Raw genomic sequence first — 23,804 nt, forward strand, 5'->3', positions numbered from 1 at the left:
CACTAAAATGACTAAAATCCTAACCCTCATAAGAGTAGGGAAAATTATAAATTTTATCTTGAATTAATTGCCTAGCAAAATCTAGATTAACATAATTGAAAAATTATAATGTGAGAGCAATAGGGGGAAAATGACAATGTAAATTATATGAGTGAAATATGTTGTTAAAATAATCTCTTTTCTAAGTATACAGGAAAAAAACCCATAATATCTGTTTAGTAGGGCTCCTTAAAAAAACCCATAATATCTGTTTAGTAGGGCTCCTTTTTTCTCTATATCTATTAATCAGGAGTCTTTTTGATAATCTGAGAGTGAACCTGGGATTCTGAAGTAGGAAAGTGAACTCTTTCCAGAATACATAGATGGGTCAATCACAATTCCTGGTGAAAGCCAGAAGTCCATGTGCTCTAGTTCTCATTACAAATATCTGGTGAAAAAGTTCAGTCTCATTAATATGCTTCCCTGACTTTTCTGGCCCTGGTGCCCTTCACCCTACCTGGACTAATTAACCATGCTTATTCTGGTGGTATAATGCTTGGTATTTCTTCCAATATTTCTTTGGATTGTATTCTGTATTACTATTTAGGCTCTCCTAGCATTTTTCCTGAGCAAAAAATAGTTCCCATCTCATCTCTCTCTTTTTATTTCTAGAAGACTGGCATATAAACCTTTCTGCTTTCATCTTACAGGATAGATAGACTGCTCAGAGACACTACTATATAGGGCAAGACATAGCTTGGGAATGGATATGTAATTTTAGGTCTTCCATTACAGAATTCTTTCTATCAAAATAGTCTTAGTTGTTTAAATGATTGGCCTAATATGTATCAAAGGTGAGACTTTAAATCTAGTCTTCAAATATGAAATTACATTTAAAAGTATTACACACATTTACTATCTCAGATAGCTTGCTGTCTTAGGGACATGGAAGTAAGGGAGGGAGGGAGAAAAATCTGGAATGCAAAGTCTTACTGAAATGAATGTTGAAAACTATTTTACAGGTATCTGGGAAATAAAAGATAAGGTCTTCCTGGCTTCAAAGGCTTCTCTCTGTCCACTAGGTCATGTTGTTTTTCACAAATGCAAAACACCAGTAAAATTATTTACATTTATCGTTCTTTAGACAGAAAAATGAAGGTCTAAGAGTAAATTGGGTAAGAAATGATACAATGAGTCAAGTGCAAGAGCAAAAACCAGGAGCATGCCATTTAGGGAAAGAATTTCAACATACTCTGTCTTTCTCTGTGTGTGTGTATGTCTGTGTGTGTGTGTGTGTGTGTGTGTGTGTATGGCTCTAGGACCAGCTAAAGAAGGTTGAGGCAGTTCAGTGTTACTCAGAAGATCTGCATTGTAGATAACTCTTTTAAACTGAATGCTTAACAATGTAATTTATTCTGTGATTGAAGACAGCCTAAGGTTTCATAATTTGCAACCAATTTAATTTCTGCATCTTTTTATGATGGATCAACACTATTTCACCTTTTCCCTCCACTCTTTATTTTGATAATAACCAAGGTAGTAGTTCTCCTGAAGTATCATTTCTAGATCCCCTTCTCGGGTACATAGGTTATTTCACTAGGCTTTGTCATTAGAAGGAGAGTATGCTACACTACTTCAAGGCAATAGCTCGTAAATTCTTTCATATGTAGCAAAGAAAAGTGGGTCCCTTATAAAGGAAAATTTCAACAATTATAGCTTCTTAGTTTGGTAGAGAGTTTACAATGAAAAGAAAAAAAAAAGAAAAACTTGGTTTTGGAAATAGAAAGGGGGCCTCAGAGATAAGGGCTAGGTTCAGTCCTACTTTTAAGACATACTAGCTGTATGACTATGTAAGTCACTTAACTTTTCAATGATAAGACCACTTTCTGAGACTATGGCAGATGTTGACTTAATTTGGCACAAAGAGTTTCTTCAGTGGGATGTTTCCGATTTCAGTGATACAACAGTAACATTCTCTATCTCTCTTCTTTTGGAATAAAATGACTGCTAATTTGTCATTAGAGATTAATGGGAACAAAATCCTCCCACATTCTGCAATCTGGCCAAACTGGCTAATCTCTATTCTAGTTGAAGACACTCTGTATCCCATGTCCATGCTATTGCACTGCCAGTAACTCAAGCCTAGAATGCTCTCCCTCTTCATCCCTGCCTCCAGAAATCCTCTCTTCCTTTAAGGCAGAGTTTGACCTCCATATTCTACACAAAACCTTTCCTGATGTCCCCAGCTGCACATGCCCTTTCCTAAACTGCCTTGCATTTAATTATTTGGAGTATATTTTTACTTAATTATATATTTATATTTATGCTGAATAAATCTTTTAAAAAGTATTTGTCTTAAAGAGAAGATCTAACTCAGTTTCAATTGATCAGTGATGGACAGAAGCAGCTTCACCCAAAGAAAGAACACTGGGAAATGTAAACTGTTTGCATGTTTGTTTTTTTCTTCCCGGGTTATTTTTACCTTCTGAATCCAATTCTTCCTGTGCAACAAGAGAACTGTTCAGTTCTGCACACATATATTGTATCTAGGATATTCTGTGACATATTTAACATGTATAGGACTGCTTGCCATCTGGGGGAGAGAGTGGAGGGAGGGAGGGGAAAAATTGGAACAGAAGTGAGTGCAAGGGATAATGTTGTAAAAAACTCCCTGGCATGGGTTCTGTCAATAAAAAGTTATAATTATTAAAAAAATTAATAAAAAATTATTTGTCTTACTCATTAGTATGTAATCTTATTGTGAAGAGAAATGGTTTCATTCACTTTATTTGTATCCCTATAGTTTAATATGTATCTGGCACACAGTGGATGCCTAATAAATATTTCTTGATTGATAGTTTAAAAGTCTTAAAATTGTATGGAAGGAAATGAACTGTATTGTACTATTTATTATACAGTGCTTGTATGGGTAAAATGTTTTGTAATATTAATGTGCTATATAATTGCAAAATGATGCAGACCTACTCACTCTTTGTTAAGAGGCATTTTCAAGATAAATGATGTCATGATGAATCAGCATCTCTTTCTTTTCCTCTAACTTTTCACAAATATTCTCCTACTTCATCTACCACCTCATTCGTACCTGGACAGATATGAGTGGTTTAGGAGTCAAACCAGCCAGTGAATTGTATTTGTGTGTGTGTGTGTGTGTGTGTGTGTGTGTGTGTGTGTGTGTGTTTTGGTTTTGATTTTGTTTGCCATTAGAAAGGCAAATCATAGCTGCATTATTATTCACTTGCAGTTTAATTTCCTGTCCTTTTTAGTAGTGGCCATTAAAAAATGTAATGTTTTACTCACATTCCTCTGGAACTGAAGGTCTATAGAATTTATAATATCATCAAATGTACCAAGATTTTTACCAACGTTTATGACCTATTCTATACAAATATTTAAATATCTGCATCATGAGCAAAAGATTACTAATAGAAACCATTTGAGTTTTAAGTCCTTAATTAAATGTGATTTCATCACCTATATTGGATGTTTAGGTATATGTTTGGTTATTTTCTATTTTAAGAAGGGTATATCCATATTCATAGTTGTTAAAATTAAACTTCTAATGGGAAATTTTTGCCTTCAATTATATTCAAATATCTCTTGCAACATTGAAGTCAAAGTGAAATTGATGATCCTTAATTCATGTATAATATTTAATTTTCCCTAATCAGTAATTCTTTAACTTTTACACTTCAGACAGTTTTTTTATTACTAGAATTCTATTGCACTACTATCATACTGACAGGACAATTTTGACAGACTCAATTAACTCGATTCATTCAAATCAATAATACATTTTGTAATCTAATTAAACACATAAAATTATTCTCAATATTACCATAGATTTGTGCATTCATCATTTTGATGAGAAATAGAAGAATAAATATATCACTTGTAGGTCTTTAATCAGAATATAAAATTCAATTGTGAAAAATATTGGTTGATAACATCAATTCACCTACTCCATGATCTTTGTCTTGATAATTCTTACCTTGCCATAAACAAACAATTTTCCCTATCATTACTATGGTCACCTAATTTTGATTAAATTTTTCTATTAAAATCTCTTCAACAATGGTCCTATTGATTACTGAGTTTTCAGTTCAGTTTGGATTCTCTGGTTCACTACTTAATCTGCATTAAAAATACATTAATTTATATATATTTATATATATATTTATATATATATATATACATATGTATATATATATATATATATATATATATATATATATATATAAATTAAAAATATAAAAATAGTTGGAAACTATTTCAGAGATGCTACTCCTTGCTATTGAATTTGACCAAGGCAATGGCTACAAATCTGGTATGAAATTTGGACTGGGATTCAATCCATTATATCAATCAGCTTTATTTTTATTCTCTTAATTTATTTATCTCTTACGTACCATTCTACTTTTTTTCCTTGAGAATGAGAAAATAGGCTGCTTGGAGAGTAAGAATTTGTCATTGGAACTCTAGAATTGACCAGAGAGAAGGAGATAATTGGCTCCAGTTAATTAGATGAAAATATTTTTTGAGGAAAGCAAAACAATTCATTGAGATAACATAATTTGATAGAAGAATTCTTTAAGAACATCCAAATGTGCTAGTTTTAACAGTATGTGCAATTTTCCCTATAGTTCAGTCCTGGATACCACTTCATTATAATATTTCTTGTAGTGGAGTCATTTGCTCAACAATTTAGAGAACACTATTGGCAATAGTGATCTCAAAATAATTGAAATATGGTACTGTGTCCTAATGGAGTGTAAATCACTCTACATTCATTCATAAATTTATAATATTATACAAAAATTATAGCAGAACAAAGGATGCAGCAAAAAAAGCATGAGAAAAGTATAAAAAGTGAAACCAGGTTGTAAGATAAGTAGAAATAACTAGCACCCTAGATAAAATTAGACATGAAAGAAAATGAAGAAGTATCCTCTAACAACTGAGATAATATCTACCTAAGATCTTTGGATTGATTTTCTAATTCTCAACCTTTCTTATCCTCACTAACAAGCATTTTGGTGAAATTCACTGCCATTTTTTCATAGTATACTTGAATTCATTCCCTTTGTCTTTGATACTATAGCTCGAGGTCCAGGTCAGGGCCAGATCTTTTTTTTTCACATGGAAATTCATTCTTTTAACCAAAAATATTAAAATTACCTACCTGCTTTATATTAGATATAATATATCTATATATCATTTTAGTAAAAAAAGATGATTTTATAGTATAATAAGTTTGAAATAATAAGACAAAACATATATAAAAAGAAGGGGATAGAATAAGTGGAGAAAATATGGAAGATAAGAGGGAAATTGGATTTATTGGTATGAGATATTTGTGTTAGGCAGCAGTAATATATAAGTTTTTATAAATAAGAAAGTTCAATTGAAGTAAAGCTTTCAAATACTCTATATTGAAAGCAACTGACAAAAAGATACTCCTATATCTAGACTGAGCTGAGCAGTGGAAATCAACAATGACTCCTTTGAAATCATATTTGACTGATCCTTTTCTTCCCCACACACAGTTTATTACTAAGATCTTATTCATTTCTTCCTCTTTACTACTGTCACTACCGTAGTCTGTTTCATCTTTGGTTTATTTCAATAGTATGCTGACTTCTAGATTCTAATTCATTCGACATATTACTGCTGCTCTTATTTAATTTAATAGGATATTTACATCATTATATATCCTTATTCAAAAACTTTACTGTTTACCTAATTCCAAACATTTCAATTCTAAATTCTTCTGCCTAGTTTTTCAGAGAGTCCATAATTGGGACCCATCCCATCTACCATTATTCCCTAATAAACTTCATATAGTGGCTAATTTCAGTGTTCCATATGCACTCATTGCTACCTCTAGGTTTTTTCTTGTTTTGATTTTTTTTATTGGCCAGGAATGCTCTCTTTACTTGCTATGAACTATACCAATCATTCAGAATCTAACTCAACAATCATCTTCTTAATGAAGTTTTCATAACTATTCCAACTTTCACTGTTTTTTGTTCTCTGAATTCATACAGGGCTAATTGTCTAATACATACAGATTAGCATGTAATAAAATATAGTTTTTTTTATTTGTTCTCTAAGACTATAAGTTGGATAGAAGATGATCTACATTGGTAGAGTCTCCTCATCTGGAAGGTAGAGTTTCCTTTTACCATTGAAATCATAGGTCCCTTTTCTGCTTTTAATTTTTACTGTAGTCTTCTGAAATATGCCTTCTTTGCTCAACAAGACTCTATGTTACTTAAGCACAGAGATCACATTTTATACTGCTATGTCCTAGAAAACATAGTACTTGATACATCACAAGCAATCAATAAATTTTTCTTTAAAGATTGATTGCTTTTTAATTAATAAAGATTACTTTGCAGTGAGAAAAGTTATATTTGTGAGGCTAAATAAAGTAAAAGTGAGAATAATAGAATGAGTCATTAATCAACCTTAAAAGCTTGATCATCTTCTGAAAACCTTAGTGTACCAAGCAAAGCTAATATATCTTGGAAGTGTCCTATGAGGTTAAAGGAGCATTTAATAATATTTTAGCTTATTATCACAAATTTATAATATTAGAAGTTATGGATGGCTTTCTTTTCATTTTTCTTCCAACAAGACAGTAACTCCAAGGTTGAGAAGTCTCTTGAGAGCTAGGTTTTAATGTATCAAGGTCTAAAGAACAGTAGTTGTTTGGATGACTTTGTTGAATCATCACAGTCCTTGGCTTGAAAGGATTTTTATAAGTATAGATGGATAATGAATCAGGTTATTGTAACAGTTACAAAAAGCTTGGAGATGTTCAGCTATGGCTTGATTGTATAAGAAAAAATGGAAAACTATGAGTCAGATTCAGAAGAATATAATGATCTGGAATATTATTTGGACAAAACATTTGGAAATGTTTGATGAAAGGTGAAGATATCATGGATTAAGGAAGAAAGATAAAAATAAGATCATCAGTTTTTTCAATGTCACTTTACTTGGACAGTATGGTTAGGAAGCATACCACTTCTACTAAGAAGTCTGTAATTATAAAGGACTACATCCACTCAGGTTTATAGTTTGGTGTGGTATGTCAGGATGACCTGAAGCAATATTTGATATATACTACATTTATTTTTTTGAAGTGGTTACAAGGATCTAGATATCATCAATCTCTGTAGGCAACTATCACTGGAGTCATATTTGACTCATATTTCTTTTGTAACTGGGCAATAAATTGTTGATCAGAAAAACTTCTCAGAATCTCATCTCCTAATCAATTTAACTGCTCAACTAAATGAAAGTCAACTTGGAAAGTGGACTGTTCCAGAGATCTTTGTTTGACCCTGTATTTTTTTTACCATCTCTATCAATGGTTTGAATGATATCATTAGGTTTCATGCTTATAAAAACAGCAGGTGACACAAAATTGGAAAAAGCTAGTACTGGATGATAGAGTTAGAATCCAAGAAGATGCCAGGATATTAGACGATGGAGCAAAAAATGGTAATTCTGAATAGACCAAGAGGTAGTCTTACATGTAAATTCAAAAATAATTTTCTTAAGTATGAAGTAGAAGAGGAGCATTTAGACAAGAGCTCACCTGAAAATGATCTCTTAGTTTACACAGCTTTAGATTTCACTAAGAGAGGCATGGTATCCAAGGCTAGAGATGTGATAATTCTGTTGTACTCTGATCAGACTTGTTTTGGAGTTTTGTTTTCAGTTCTGAACATTTGAGTGGGGATATTTCCAAGATGGAGATTTGCCAGAGAAAGGCAACAAAGATGTGTAAAGGCTTTAACATGTCATGCCTGAATTACCGGATGAATGTAGAGATATGTAGCCTGAACTTGTTATCTTATACCTCTAACTTTTTGAGCTAATATACTAGAACAATTAGTCTACAACTATCACCTCTATTTCCTCTTTTCTAATTTATTTACTTTCTAAAATTAGGTTTCCAACCTCATCATTCTAAACACACACTAAAATAACTATCTTTGAAGTTACCAATGATTTTTTAATTGCCAAATCCAAAGACCTTTTCTCTATCCTCAACCTTCTGGAAATTATGTTGTTTTTGACACTGTGGACTTCCATCTTCTTCTAGTTACTTTCTTTCCTCTGGGCTTAAATGACATTATTCTCTTAATTCTCTTCTGATCCCTCTGACTGCTCATTCTTGACTTTGTTTTCTAGTTCATGATCCATCTCACAGTTTTTGTCTGTGAATTAAGGGTAGTCATGGATAGGAGTATACTCCTAGGCTCTATCCTGGGTCCATTTTGTTATTTCATTATATTCCCAGTTGATGATGTCATTAACTCCCTGAATATAGTTATTTTCTTTCTGTAGATATCTACTAAATCTAAAAATGCAACCTTAGTTTCTGAGTTCTAGTCCCATATTATCAATTACTTATTGGACAAATCATATAATCCAAAAGACATGTCAACCTCAATACATCCCGCCATCCTCACCCAAGATTAATGCCCAGACTTCTGAGGTTTCCTATTTCTGTTTAGGGTATCATATCATTTTCTCAAACTTGGTGGTATCATCTTTGATTCCCTAATCTCTCACTCCTCGATTACTATCAGGTACCAATGCCATTTCTATCTCCACAATACTTCTCAACATACTCATGCAAGTACTACCCTAATTCAGGCTTTCATATTATCTTACTCCAAATGCATATTCCTTCCTTAAACTTTCATTTTAAATTGAAACTTTCATTTTCATGAAATCAAACTTTCATCCTCTGTCCAGCTACCAAATTGATTTTCCATGGAATTTCATAAAGTGGCTCTTTAGTTTTTCTAAAAATCAAATATAATCTGTTTGACATTTGCATTTATGTATATATGTGTATGCACACATACATGTATTTAGATCTATCTCTATCTACAGACCATATAAAGACATTGGGTATTAGAAAGATTTTTTAAAGAAGTTTAATGAACATAAATTTTATAGCATAATAATATCTCCCCAAAAGCAATTAGTTGGCCCTCTCTCCAAGTGGAAAGATAAGGCGGCCTAAGACAATACCCATTTAGAATATCATTCCATTTATAGATTCTTATTCTGGAGGATTATGAGAAGTATAAACTAATAGAATAAACTATTGGTAAAATAAATAAGATAGAACAGAAGCTTGGTGAATGATTCAACTAAGCAAATTCACCCAAAAGGTATTTAATCATAAAACTGGATGGACAGAAAAAATTGTTTTAATATTTGACAACTGTATTTCAATGTAATTTTCCCTCTCAATAACTCTATTTTTATCTTCTATATTTAAAAAGGGATCTGTAAGCTTCACCAAAATGCCACAGGAGTTCACGACAAACAAAAGGTCAAGAACCCCTGCAAAAGAGGATCAGTTGTAGGCAGTCAGGAAGAGTCCTGGATGTAGGTTTTCTCTCCTATATGTACTTTTTACTTTTTTGGATCATTCTCTAATTCTTTAAGTTACAGATTAATGGACTATCTGGATAAACGTGAGGAGTATCCATGTAGAAATTTCCCTAAATAGATGAATCATAGGTCCAGAGTCCCCTTGGAAATACAGGGTAATTCACACTTTTGCATTAGAATACTTTCAAGAAGGCCAAGAAAAGACCAGCTATAAGAACTAATAAGGAAGTAAGTGGAAAATTCTGCTTCTTTATAGCAGAATATGAAATATTAGCTAAATGTTGAGGCTTTATCTACGAAAAACCCTTAGATAAGATAGATCCCATATAGCCAAAGTTGTTATCACAATTTAAGTGGAGACAAAGCTACTGTGTTGTAATTAGAAGCTATTTCCTTACCTTTCTCAATTATTAGTTGGTGTCTTTATATCCGATTAATGAATTAACTTGTTTAATTATGGCAAATAACTTTTTTATACTGGACATGGTATTTCTCTTGGGGATTCTCAGATTTCTAATAGTAACAATATAGGCCTAAGCACTGTACCTGTTATGAATCAAAATAAGAGACTTATAACTACTAGTCAATATATTATAAAGGACCACAATGTAAGCTTGGAACCAGAAGCATAATTTCCTGTTTGGTAGAAGCTTGAAAAGCTTGAACAGTGAAATGAATAACTGTGGACATCTTTTAAGTGATCATTTAACTCTTTGCAAATAGGAATCACTAAGACATACTTGGGTTGCTGCTACAAAATGAATCAATTTACCAAAGAAGACATAATGCAGTGAAAAATTTTCTTTGACTAATCCTCATTCAAGATGGTAGATGGAACAAATACTTGAGGTAAGAAAAGTAAATGATTTTAATTAGTTTAAAGATGTTGGGATTCAAGACTCTGTATTGAACAGAATTGTCAAGATAGTGGTTGGACAAAGGAGTAAAAATTGGAAATGTATTAAATATACCTATAAAAAGAAGAAGCAGATAATTTTGAAATGGTTATCTTATACCTCTAACTTTTTGAGCTAATATACTAGAACAATTAGTCTACAACTATCACCTCTATTTCCTCTTTTCTAATTTATTTACTTTCTAAAATTAGGTTTCCAACCTCATCATTCTAAACACACACTAAAATAACTATCTTTGAAGTTACCAATGATTTTTTAATTGCCAAATCCAAAGACCTTTTCTCTATCCTCAACCTTCTGGAAATTATGTTGTTTTTGACACTGTGGACTTCCATCTTCTTCTAGTTACTTTCTTTCCTCTGGGCTTAAATGACATTATTCTCTTAATTCTCTTCTGATCCCTCTGACTGCTCATTCTTGACTTTGTTTTCTAGTTCATGATCCATCTCACAGTTTTTGTCTGTGAATTAAGGGTAGTCATGGATAGGAGTATACTCCTAGGCTCTATCCTGGGTCCATTTTGTTATTTCATTATATTCCCAGTTGATGATGTCATTAACTCCCTGAATATAGTTATTTTCTTTCTGTAGATACCTACTAAATCTAAAAATGCAACCTTAGTTTCTGAGTTCTAGTCCCATATTATCAATTACTTATTGGACAAATCATATAATCCAAAAGACATGTCAACCTCAATACATCCCGCCATCCTCACCCAAGATTAATGCCCAGACTTCTGAGGTTTCCTATTTCTGTTTAGGGTATCATATCATTTTCTCAAACTTGGTGGTATCATCTTTGATTCCCTAATCTCTCACTCCTCAATTACTATCAGGTACCAATGCCATTTCTATCTCCACAATACTTCTCAACATACTCATGCAAGTACTACCCTAATTCAGGCTTTCATATTATCTTACTCCAAATGCATATCCCTTCCTTAAACTTTCATTTTAAATTGAAACTTTCATCCTCTGTCCAACTACCAAATTGATTTTCCATGGAATTTCATAAAGTGGCTCTTTAGTTTTTCTAAAAATCAAATATAATCTGTTTGACATTTGCATTTATGTATATATGTGTATGCACACATACATGTATTTAGATCTATCTCTATCTACAGACCATATAAAGACATTGGGTATTAGAAAGATTTTTTAAAGAAGTTTAATGAACATAAATTTTATAGCATAATAATATCTCCCCAAAAGCAATTAGTTGGCCCTCTCTCCAAGTGGAAAGATAAGGCGGCCTAAGACAATACCCATTTAGAATATCATTCCATTTATAGATTCTTATTCTGGAGGATTATGAGAAGTATAAACTAATAGAATAAACTATTGGTAAAATAAATAAGATAGAACAGAAGCTTGGTGAATGATTCAACTAAGCAAATTCACCCAAAAGGTATTTAATCATAAAACTGGATGGACAGAAAAAATTGTTTTAATATTTGACAACTGTATTTCAATGTAATTTTCCCTCTCAATAACTCTATTTTTATCTTCTATATTTAAAAAGGGATCTGTAAGCTTCACCAAAATGCCACAGGAGTTCACGACAAACAAAAGGTCAAGAACCCCTGCAAAAGAGGATCAGTTGTAGGCAGTCAGGAAGAGTCCTGGATGTAGGTTTTCTCTCCTATATGTACTTTTTACTTTTTTGGATCATTCTCTAATTCTTTAAGTTACAGATTAATGGACTATCTGGATAAACGTGAGGAGTATCCATGTAGAAATTTCCCTAAATAGATGAATCATAGGTCCAGAGTCCCCTTGGAAATACAGGGTAATTCACACTTTTGCATTAGAATACTTTCAAGAAGGCCAAGAAAAGACCAGCTATAAGAACTAATAAGGAAGTAAGTGGAAAATTCTGCTTCTTTATAGCAGAAGAATATGAAATATTAGCTAAATGTTGAGGCTTTATCTACGAAAAACCCTTAGATAAGATAGATCCCATATAGCCAAAGTTGTTATCACAATTTAAGTGGAGACAAAGCTACTGTATTGTAATTAGAAGCTATTTCCTTACCTTTCTCAATTATTAGTTGGTGTCTTTATATCCGATTAATGAATTAACTTGTTTAATTATGGCAAATAACTTTTTTATACTGGACATGGTATTTCTCTTGGGGATTCTCAGATTTCTAATAGTAACAATATAGGCCTAAGCACTGTACCTGTTATGAATCAAAATAAGAGACTTATAACTACTAGTCAATATATTATAAAGGACCACAATGTAAGCTTGGAACCAGAAGCATAATTTCCTGTTTGGTAGAAGCTTGAAAAGCTTGAACAGTGAAATGAATAACTGTGGACATCTTTTAAGTGATCATTTAACTCTTTGCAAATAGGAATCACTAAGACATACTTGGGTTGCTGCTACAAAATGAATCAATTTACCAAAGAAGACATAATGCAGTGAAAAATTTTCTTTGACTAATCCTCATTCAAGATGGTAGATGGAACAAATACTTGAGGTAAGAAAAGTAAATGATTTTAATTAGTTTAAAGATGTTGGGATTCAAGACTCTGTATTGAACAGAATTGTCAAGATAGTGGTTGGACAAAGGAGTAGAAATTGGAAATGTATTAAATATACCTATAAAAAGAAGAAGCAGATAATTTTGAAATGGACTTTTTTCCTTTTTCCAGAGGATAGACTGCTACTTATGTCAAAGAATATATTCAATGATTTGCTTTTCCTTTACACAGGGGAAGGAAAATACCAAATCAGGAGTTTTACACCAATAGGATAGGGATCTTCAATCAGGAATTTCACTAGACTAAAGGGAATTTAAAGATGTAGGTACATAAATCAGCTAGGCTACACATAGATCAGTTAGACTGCAATTGAATAGACAAGAGATCCGGAATCCAGGGAGAAAGCTGGAACCAGAGGAGTGAGAAACAAAGGGTCAAGACTTCATGTATGTCTAAGAAACAATAAATCAGGCATGGTACTGTGATGGATCTCAAAAGCATTGGCTTTGGAGTCTGAATATGGGGTTTAAATCCCACCTTTTGCACTGATTGTGACCTTAGGCACAGGACCTCAATTACTAGGTGCAAATTGGAATGTATGGCCTCTGACTTTGAGCTCTAAATGTTTGTCTTTGCAAAGGGTCTGAGTAACAGGTGTGGGTACCAGTTAGTGGCTCCCTTCTAAGTTACCAGTTGGAAAATGTAAGTATACTTGGTTGGGGAAAGGAAATGAAGGAAGAGGGACTTAGGGAATTCATAACAGGATCATTAACCCATACAAATGCACAATACCTTTACAAATGTGTGTGTGTGTGTTCCAATACATGTAATTCTCAAGGGAAGCAAGGATAGGGATAGTTCCCAAGAGTCTGTCCCAATGGTGTTTCTTTAGGACTATGAAGACAGGAGCACAGATCAAAGTGAAAGGGGATAATTATTAAATTACAATCTCAATTTTATTTTGTTCCTTCCTATATCACCTCAATTAAAAAAAAAACCTTTATAACATATATTTGTATTTTATATAGAATTTAGTACTTAAATGCTCCAGTCAATTTCACAATAAATCACAAGTAGACCTGTAATCACTAATTCAGTAGTAGGCTGGAGAAACTATTTTCATTACTGTACTTATTTTAAAATGCTAATTCATCATTTACATTCCTGCTGTTTGAGTAATAATGCTGTTCTCCAAGTAATAGGACCAAATAGGATGAAATACAAATACTATTTTAAAGTTGTAAAAGTATATAATGCATACCCTGAATGTATATATGCACATACCACAAGTACTTAGAAATCACTTTTAACCACATTGCAGTATCATAAAGAAATTCTGTAAAAAATAAAGCTATTATTTTAAAAAGCTGGAATGTCTATTCTTTCACATCTATGTGCTGAGGAATACTGGATATTATGTTAATTGGAATTCTTACTAAAGAATTTAAAGCTGATATTTACTGGTATAAAGTTCAAGGATTTTTGAATGACCATTATTCATCTTGTTATAATAGCTCTGCTGATTGATGATCATAGGCCGATAAGTATGACATCATTTGTATTTGTTAATGTTGGGGGAGTGAAGGGAGGAGGACTTTTCCTTTCCTGTGCTGCAGCAAAACCTTGGCTGGAGATGTGAAGACCAGTAAACAGTGTCAAAGCCTAAAGTACTATTTGGGGAGCTTTCAGATGGCAAGATTCATGCTGCAGCTTGGCTTCTGTCCTTTGGCTGATTGAAATGAAAAGAAAAAGAAAATCCTCACAAATCTTAACTGATAAAAGAAGTGAGATTTTTGTTTCTTTTGAAAGCATTAATTATCACCTTCCCCAAAAAACATTAATAGCAAAATAGTTGGAGACATATATTAAAAAAAAATAAACAATAAAAGCAAAATTGAAATCTTACTGACCAACCAAAATCCTTGGAGAGTTGCAAAAGCAGGCATAATGCTTAAGATGAATTGTGGGTGAATTAATCAATTTAAACTATTGCCAATAATATATTGATTAGAATTTAGAAATTGATTAGAAAAACGGATATTCTTATAGGTTCCAGCACTATAAACAACCAATACTTGATTATTCAGCAATCATTAGTTTTGAGAAATCACAATTCATTAGTGGTTTATAAAAATATTGGCACAAAATTTCATCATTACCATGAGGATAAGGCTGGCATTCATTCTCACCAATTATCATAGAAAATCAATAAAGTAAGTTGAGGTAGAGGTCACTGAGGGATGGTGTTGAGTACTTCCACTGTTTTTGTATATACCCACCAAAAACAATACTACTCAGCATTAAGATTTCTTATCAATGGCACATTGGCTAGATTATCCATCAAACAGTCAATTTAGCAGTCTTTGCATTTCACTCAAACACTCCATAGTCTAATGCTTTTTACTGTAATGATTTGATTTAAACAGAATATGGGGGCTGGAATTGCAAAAGCCTAGTTTCCTTTTAGTCATTTGTACCATTTCCAGATTTTAATTAGATGGGAAAAATGACCAAAAGGATGTACATTATAAAAACCCAGAACTTTTCCTCTCCAAATGAAAATGTGAATTATAGGGCAGGTCTATAGCTTTGTTGGTTGTTTTTTCAAATATTAAGTAGGAAAAATAAGCCCTTATTTTTTCTAATCAGAGACATGGTAAAATTGGATTTGATTTTTGAGAAAAGTGATCAGGTGGTTCATAAGTTACCAGGCAGGACTAGTTTGCCAGATTTTGCTCAATATTTTAATTAATATTTTCTTGCTTCAAAAACCTCACTATGATTCTCTATTTATTCCCCAGAGATAAGAGAGCTTTGTTCAAAGGGGTTAAACTCTTCAAAAGAAAAACTAAATCTTCTTTTTATTTTCTGTGTCACATGTGTCTGGGACAAGGATAGGCACATAGTAGGCACTCAACAAATGCTTGCCAAATGAAATTAATGAATGGGTTAATGGCTAGATAGCACTGAGAAAATTAAGCAACTGCAGCATAGTTCCTATATTCAGGTGCCTGAAATATTATTTACACACATGTATACATACATACATATGGGATTTTCAAGTCAAAACAATAAATCACAATCCTTAATTAAAATGTTTCTTGACAATAATCCATCAAAATTTTTTCCATAGAAAAATCTCACGGACAAAAATCAGGAAAAACACATTATTGATCTGATTTTCAGCAAGCCAGTATGTCATTCATTCTTATGAGTGGATAGATCACAGATATTAGAAGTGCTTGAGAAAATGCAAAAAAAAATACCCTTAAAGAGTTAAAAGAAAAACAATTCTTATACTCTTGCTTTCTCTAAGACATCTTACACATCTAGAAGCCAAGCAGAAATTAGAAAGTAAATATCATTTATGCTGGACTTTAGGTAAAAAGGGACAAAAAGTCATCTGCTTTTTATGACAATTCTGCAAGACTGGGCTCACAAGATGTAAAGAACATATGAAATAAGAATGAATCACATTTCTTCCAGATCCATAGTGCCAGATCGTTGGAAGAAAGATGCTTTACAAAAACAATTAAAGGGGCAGTAAAGGGGTTAAATAGGTTTTATTTGCAAACCCCATACTGAGTCATCCCTGTGCTTTCAGATTCACTCTCAATCATTCATTTTACTTGGGAAAAGCAAGCCAGTGAATTTAACCCATTAAAATTCATATAGTATTAGATTCTCTCTCTCTCTCTCTCTCTCTCTCTCTCTCTCTCTCTCTCTCTCTCTCTCTCTCTCTTTTTCTCTTTCACACACACACACACACACACACACACACACACACACACACACACCTCTCTTACTAATATTTATGATTTTCACCAAGAAGACAAAGAATGGACAGTTTTTTCACTGCCTTTTCAATCTTTCAACACTAATCAGCAGGTCAAAAATGTGACAGATAGACAAACGACTCAGTTGATTTTACATTCATTCAATACTCAAACAGCCTTAGATAACATGCAGAGATGATATGAGATCAGATAATGTAAAATAACATCAAATTTAGCCTCCAAATGAAAAGCTAAGGAAACAGAGAATGATTCAAATGAAAACATGCAGATGGCTCAGAGAATGGATCCTTGTTTCCCCCATCCTTAAACACATCAAAAAATAACATGTGGTACCTTTTAATTTTCTGAATGAGTAGTTTCCAATCAATGTATCCCGTGTTAATGACAACAGGCTGTAGAATCTATAAAAATAAAATGAAAAAAGAGAAAAATACATATGCAGAATGATAATTTTTGAAATTGTAAATTTATCAGCTTACAAATAAGCAAATGCATTCTTCCCAGTCATAAAACAAACCTATTCCTTGAGTTCATCAGTGTTGCTGTAATGCAGCAGTTAATTTCCAAAAGGCTCAATCTTTCCTGTTACAGAATTTTCCTCAGAATATCTTTAAATCAGACAAAGTAGATCCTTTGAAAGAAAATCATTACCGGCGCATATGCAGCAAGACCCCCAAATCCTATTCTTCAAGTACTGCTGCAAAATCATTCTTCTCCAGTGTTATTATCCCTTGGTTTGCCGTCTACCTCTAGACAGACGCAGTCTGCAAGCCGCCAGCTTGTGTCTATGTGTGTCGGGAAAATGAAAACTGCAAATTAGAAAAAGTCCCTGCAGTGGCGAAAAGGAAAATAAGGCGAGTGGGAGAGGGAGAGAGAGCTCAGTAGCCACAGAATTTTCGAGAATGATGACAAGCCACCCAGCTCCGCCATCATTCACTCACAATAGGATGCTGCGTTGCTGGCAGATTTAGCAGTTTGTCTAGGGGCTTCTGGTATCAAATGCCTGACAGGCATTTTAATTGCATTCAACCAAGTGTGTCCCCAGGAGTCAGTTCTATAATCCTATGAATGTCATCATCTGGTCGCCTTTGTGCCTGTGCCATACACACACACACACACACACACACACACACACACACACACACACACATACACCCTGGCTTACATACACAGCACAAGAACCTTAATATTTACTTAGATTTCAAATATTGTGTCTGATTAAAAGGAAGTTTCTGGGGACTTTAGACTTTATCCACATTAAGGACAATAGGGATGGCTTTGTTTTTTCCCCTGCTTGGCATTTTGGTTACTGCATTTTAAAATAAACATCAAAATTAATTATGGAAATTTTTTAGCTATACCCTAAAGCTAATCAGTTGACTGTAAATCACTATTTTGAGAGAGATTCCTTCCTGTTTCTTATTGAAAATTTTAGCTCTTTATGACTACTATTTATAAGGAAAATATTTCCCTTTAGAGAGAAAACAGCAAATAGCAGAGGATTAAGGACTAAAGTTGAATTATGATTTAGTGTTAATCACATTTATATATTTCCACATTTATTCAGTTTGTACATTAAAGCAAAAAGATGATTGCCTTTGGTACTCAGGGCTTCTCCATTTCCAAATAGGGAGAAGAATCTGTGGCATAATCAGTTCCCCCACCATTCTAGAAACTGAAATTAACAGTTGCACATCCCCATTTTAAATTGCCCTTCAGGGAGGTTAAATGAGAGGGAAATTCCCCATGTTTCCTTTGAAAGGAAATGGACAAGAAATTTGGTAAATAAAATAAGTCTCTAAACCATAAATATAATAGTGCATCATTTAACAATATCAAACCAATGTATATCAAAGGAATTGGGTTGTAAAAAGGAAAAAAAAAGGAAAAAAAGGAGGGGGAGATTGCCGAGAGAGCTATTTGTGGTAAGTATCACTATGGTTACCAGCAATGGAAAAGTAGATAGAAAAATAAGGGGTGGGGGTGAGGATAGAGGGAACTTGGAACAGTCAGATTGGCAAAGTGGATTGAGTACAAAAGAGGAAATTTGGAGACATATAAAGAGGATGTAATTTTCATGCACCGATTTTCTTTTTCTTGAAATAGGTAAATCATTTTTGTGCTTCTCTGCTCTTCTATCCCTACTGTATATTGGAGTTAGCTGTCTCCTCTAAACAACCTTCACTCCTCACCTTTCCTCATTAACAAATTTTACCTTCATCTATCTCCTTTCAAATTAATGACCCAGTACATTAAATCATTCTGGTAGTTGCACCCTTTGATGACCAGCAAGTTACAGAACTTTAGAGCTAGAAGGAAGGATCCTCAGAAATCATTTGATAAAACTCTCTCATATAAATAACTCTGTTAAACCACATGGTCAGTCGATCTTTGATGAGAACCCATGTGTCCTGATTCCTTGGTCCAGTGTTCTATCCATCATACTAAACTGCTGCTATCCCCTCACTCTTCTTTTCTTGTCCCATTTGAATGCTAAGTCAATTTTAAGAATATTCTTTGTTTTGAAAACTGCTCTTTTATAGGGAAATGTATTTAAATTGCACATATATAACTTATATCAGAGTGCTTGCTATCTTGGGGAGGGGAAAGGTAAATGAGAGGGAAAAATTTTGAAACACAAAATCTCACAAAAATGAATGTTGAAAATGATCTTTGCATGTATTTGGAAAAATAAAATACTATTGGGAAAAAAAGAAAAATTGCTCTTAATAAAAGGCAGCAGCATATTTATCTATAGACTAACTTATAATTAGTTCAGGATTCCATTTAAGGACAGTGAAAGACAGGTTAATTAGATCAAATTTGATTCCCAACACTTCTCTTATTTCTATTCTGATAGTCAAGTATGACTGACCTTTTGTGAACTGTTCTTGTTGAGTCTGAACTAAATCATTCTGATATAATCCTGATATAATCTTTTTTGCTAACATGAAATTCTAGAATTAAATTTATAGCTGCATGCTTAAAGATTCCTCTGGTATTCACAATGTGAACCTGCCTCCAGTGACTGAGATAAATAGGGCCAGGGAATTGATATTAGATTTAGTCAGAAAAGAAATCATTTATTTATCTCATTGATTTGTTATTTCACTCACATAACCACTTGATCTTACAATATTTGTAAAAGCTTTTTGAAACTCAACCATAAGTAAGAGTTAACCTTTTGGTTTTACACATTTGAGTGTCTTCCCTAAGATTCTTTACAAATAAGATACTTTTGAGATTAATTCATCCACAAGTTGATCAATATTGCTTTTAAAAATTCTTTCTAAAATCTCAGTATTGTCCTTGTTTTTCAAATACAGGCTCAATTCAGTTATATTCTTTAGGCTGGAATCATTGTTATGTTTCATAAGAAATTTTAGATCTAGGCACTGAAAGAACTCCATTAAACATGTACAATAGTCACTAATCCTACACACACACACACACACACACACACACACACACACACAAAAGTCTAGCAAGACATGATCTTTATGGCTATAGACCTCTCAGTTTTTCTTGGTTTATTTTTGTCACTAAGAATTATTTTCAAACCAGATTTTTAGGTAAAACTATGTCTTTAGTTAGAATCTGCACTCAAAAATATGATACAATTAATGTAATACTTGGTCCAAGTGTTTTCCAGAACACTGGACCAAGGAATCAGGACACATGGGTCCTCATCAAAGATCTACTGACCATGTGGTTTAACAGAGTTATTTATATGAGAGAGTTTTATCAAATGATTTCTGTGCTTCTCTGCTCTTCTATCCCTACTGTATATTGGAGTTAGCTGTCTCCTCTAAACAACCTTCACTCCTCACCTTTCCTCATTAACAAATTTTACCTTCATCTATCTCCTTTCAAATTAATGACCCAGTACATTAAATCATTCTGGTAGTTGCACCCTTTGATGACCAGCAAGTTACAGAACTTTAGAGCTAGAAGGAAGGATCCTCAGAAATCATTTGATAAAACTCTCTCATATAAATAACTCTGTTAAACCACATGGTCAGTCGATCTTTGATGAGAACCCATGTGTCCTGATTCCTTGGTCCAGTGTTCTATCCATCATACTAAACTGCTGCTATCCCCTCACTCTTCTTTTCTTGTCCCATTTGAATGCTAAGTCAATTTTAAGAATATTCTTTGTTTTGAAAACTGCTCTTTTATAGGGAAATGTATTTAAATTGCACATATATAACTTATATCAGAGTGCTTGCTATCTTGGGGAGGGGAAAGGTAAATGAGAGGGAAAAATTTTGAAACACAAAATCTCACAAAAATGAATGTTGAAAATGATCTTTGCATGTATTTGGAAAAATAAAATACTATTGGGAAAAAAAGAAAAATTGCTCTTAATAAAAGGCAGCAGCATATTTATCTATAGACTAACTTATAATTAGTTCAGGATTCCATTTAAGGACAGTGAAAGACAGGTTAATTAGATCAAATTTGATTCCCAACACTTCTCTTATTTCTATTCTGATAGTCAAGTATGACTGACCTTTTGTGAACTGTTCTTGTTGAGTCTGAACTAAATCATCATATTCTAGGCCCTCCAACTATTCCTGATATAATCTTTTTTGCTAACATGAAATTCTAGAATTAAATTTATAGCTGCATGCTTAAAGATTCCTCTGGTATTCACAATGTGAACCTGCCTCCAGTGACTGAGATAAATAGGGCCAGGGAATTGATATTAGATTTAGTCAGAAAAGAAATCATTTATTTATCTCATTGATTTGTTATTTCACTCACATAACCACTTGATCTTACAATATTTGTAAAAGCTTTTTGAAACTCAACCATAAGTAAGAGTTAACCTTTTGGTTTTACACATTTGAGTGTCTTCCCTAAGATTCTTTACAAATAAGATACTTTTGAGATTAATTCATCCACAAGTTGATCAATATTGCTTTTAAAAATTCTTTCTAAAATCTCAGTATTGTCCTTGTTTTTCAAATACAGGCTCAATTCAGTTATATTCTTTAGGCTGGAATCATTGTTATGTTTCATAAGAAATTTTAGATCTAGGCACTGAAAGAACTCCATTAAACATGTACAATAGTCACTAATCCTACACACACACACACACACACACACACACACACACACACACACACAAAAGTCTAGCAAGACATGATCTTTATGGCTATAGACCTCTCAGTTTTTCTTGGTTTATTTTTGTCACTAAGAATTATTTTCAAACCAGATTTTTAGGTAAAACTATGTCTTTAGTTAGAATCTGCACTCAAAAATATGATACAATTAATGTAATACTTGGTCCAAGTGTTTTCCAGAACACTGGACCAAGGAATCAGGACACATGGGTCCTCATCAAAGATCTACTGACCATGTGGTTTAACAGAGTTATTTATATGAGAGAGTTTTATCAAATGATTTCTGAGGATCCTTCCTTCTAGCTCTAAATTAATGTAATAACTTAAAATGAAGACTGAAGGCTGAAGATGAGCACAGAATTTAAAAATGCCTTTCTTCCTCCAAAGAAATTCAGTGGGAACTCCTGACTCAATAATCAGGAATATGGCTAAATAATCTCATTTGATCTCATTCTTTTCATACATTGTTAACTAGATCTGGACGTACTAATTCTTCTGAGGATGATGGAAGGAGAAACTAGAGTCGTAATTCTAGGAGGGCAGTTCTTTCTTCTTCAGATGCCAGCTGTCTTTGTGAGACATTCTACTGGCTTAGAAAGGTCATTCCATTAATCTAACAAAAAACACTCACCAATGGAAATAAGCACTGTTAGCAGTATATGGTAAGATACAATCTCTCTCCCTAAAGAGTTGAAAGATACAAGGCAGAGATACAGAAAGGACAAGACAGTTTCCTAATCCTCAAAAAATGTGCTTGATAGGATCTTGTGAAAAGCATGGAGATTGGGGTGTAGAAAATTGCCTGGTATATAGTGAAGGAAGGCACATTACCATCTATCTGACTATAGATATGTAAGTCCCTTAAGTCAGATATGTAAGGTCCTTAAGCACTGAACCTTCTATCCATGACCTTCCATTGCCCTACTACCCTGCGAAGCAATATGTAATAGAAATACCACTAAGACTAGGAATTAGAGGATATAAATTTATCAAATAACATCCTTTTACCAGTGAGGAAACTGAATCAGAGAAAAGATAAATTATTTTGTTCAATGTCACAAGAAAATAGGAAGTAAAGTTGGGCTTTGAACTCAAGTCCTCTGAACTACAGCTTCACAGCTCTTCTCATACAGCCTCTCATGGTATGTTATATTTCCAACAGATTGTAAGTTTCTTATAGGGTAGAGTCTATTCTTGTATATCTTTGTATTTTTAATGCCTGGAATAGAGCAGAAAATTAATAAATATTTACTGACTTCATTTGACTGCTCAGAGATAACTCTTTTAGGAAGTTCTGATATATTGGGGCAAGATCAACCTATACAATTCAATCAATTCAATCCCTACTTCACAGTTGATTTCTGTTAAGGAAAACATCTATTTCACAATCTTTAAACAACTGAAGGTAATTATGTGAATGCTCTTCCTCTCTCCCCACAATACACATGGAAAATATTACTCACTCCTGTATTTTTATTTTCTTATTCACTAATTCCTTTCATTACTTCCAAGAAGAGGTTCTAAAGAAGTCCAAAAGAAAGATATTGTCATCATTCTCCATACTGAATTGCCTGCTCATTTCCATGGGACATTTTCTGTCATGACCTAGAAACCTCTTCAACCTGGAAGCTTATTCCACATCTAGACTACTTCACATTTGAGAGTATTCTGTATCCTTGAGACTTCATCTTCTAATTGGTGGATTTCTTCCAAGTTCTTTAATTTAAAGAAATGGCCCAAGTCAAAGACATCTTCATCTCTCCCCACCACCAAATTGCTGACTCATGTCTAAAAGGATTTTTTTTTCTTCCATGCTCTTATACATATTCCTCCCTCCCCCATTCACCCTTTCAGATTCTTTTTATATGCTGTCTTTCCATTAGTAGGTAATCTCCCTGATGGTAGCAAATATCTTTAATTTGTATCCCCAGAACTTAATACAGTGTCTGAAACATTGAAAATACATAATACAAAATGACTGACACTGAACTTTTAACAATCTACACCTGAATGAACTGACTCCAGCACATTTCTAGTTTCAAGATT

The 23,804-nt window shown here is 33.2% G+C and overlaps 1 protein-coding gene across 23 annotated transcripts in view; it reads right to left on the bottom strand.

The window, feature by feature from the left end:
• The window catches only part of MAP2 (microtubule associated protein 2), a 350,338-nt gene that overhangs the window by 160,213 nt on the left and 166,321 nt on the right, over window positions 1-23,804 (bottom strand). For 21 of the 23 annotated variants that reach the window (XM_051983642.1, XM_051983645.1, XM_051983661.1 and 18 more), the window contains one exon: window positions 16,963-17,030. The gene's annotated coding sequence lies outside the window, so the exon portion shown is untranslated. Of the gene's footprint in view, window positions 1-16,962; window positions 17,031-17,146; window positions 17,255-17,280; window positions 17,623-23,804 lie in introns of those variants that run through there. The other 2 variants (XM_051983638.1, XM_051983639.1) reach the window with 2 other exon arrangements.

Source organism: Antechinus flavipes, chromosome 3 (assembly GCF_016432865.1).
Source record: "Antechinus flavipes isolate AdamAnt ecotype Samford, QLD, Australia chromosome 3, AdamAnt_v2, whole genome shotgun sequence".
NCBI lineage: Eukaryota > Metazoa > Chordata > Mammalia > Dasyuromorphia > Dasyuridae > Antechinus > Antechinus flavipes.